The following is a 350-nucleotide window of genomic DNA, read 5'->3' on the forward strand; positions in this document are numbered from 1 at the left end:
GGAGTGCAATGGCTCGATCTCGGCTCACCGCAACCTCCGCCTCCTGGATTCAGGCAATTCTCCTGCCTCAGCCTCCTGAGTAGCTGAGATTACAGGCACGCGCCGCCATGCCCAGCTAATTTTTTGTAGTTTTAGTAGAGACGGGGTTTCACCGTGTTGACCAGGATGGTCTCGATCTCTTGACCTCATGATCCACCCGCCTTGGCCTCCCAAAGTGCTGGGATTACAGGCGTGAGCCACCGCGCCCGGTCCTTGGCATTTCTTATGACCTTCACTGTGTTACAGAAACTTCATTATCAGCTGTAGAAAATAAGAATACAAGAATTTTTTTTTTTTTTTTTTTTTTTTTT

This window comes from Sapajus apella, unplaced genomic scaffold, assembly GCF_009761245.1.
Source record: "Sapajus apella isolate SASKATOON/1434 unplaced genomic scaffold, GSC_monkey_1.0 scaffold443, whole genome shotgun sequence".
NCBI lineage: Eukaryota > Metazoa > Chordata > Mammalia > Primates > Cebidae > Sapajus > Sapajus apella.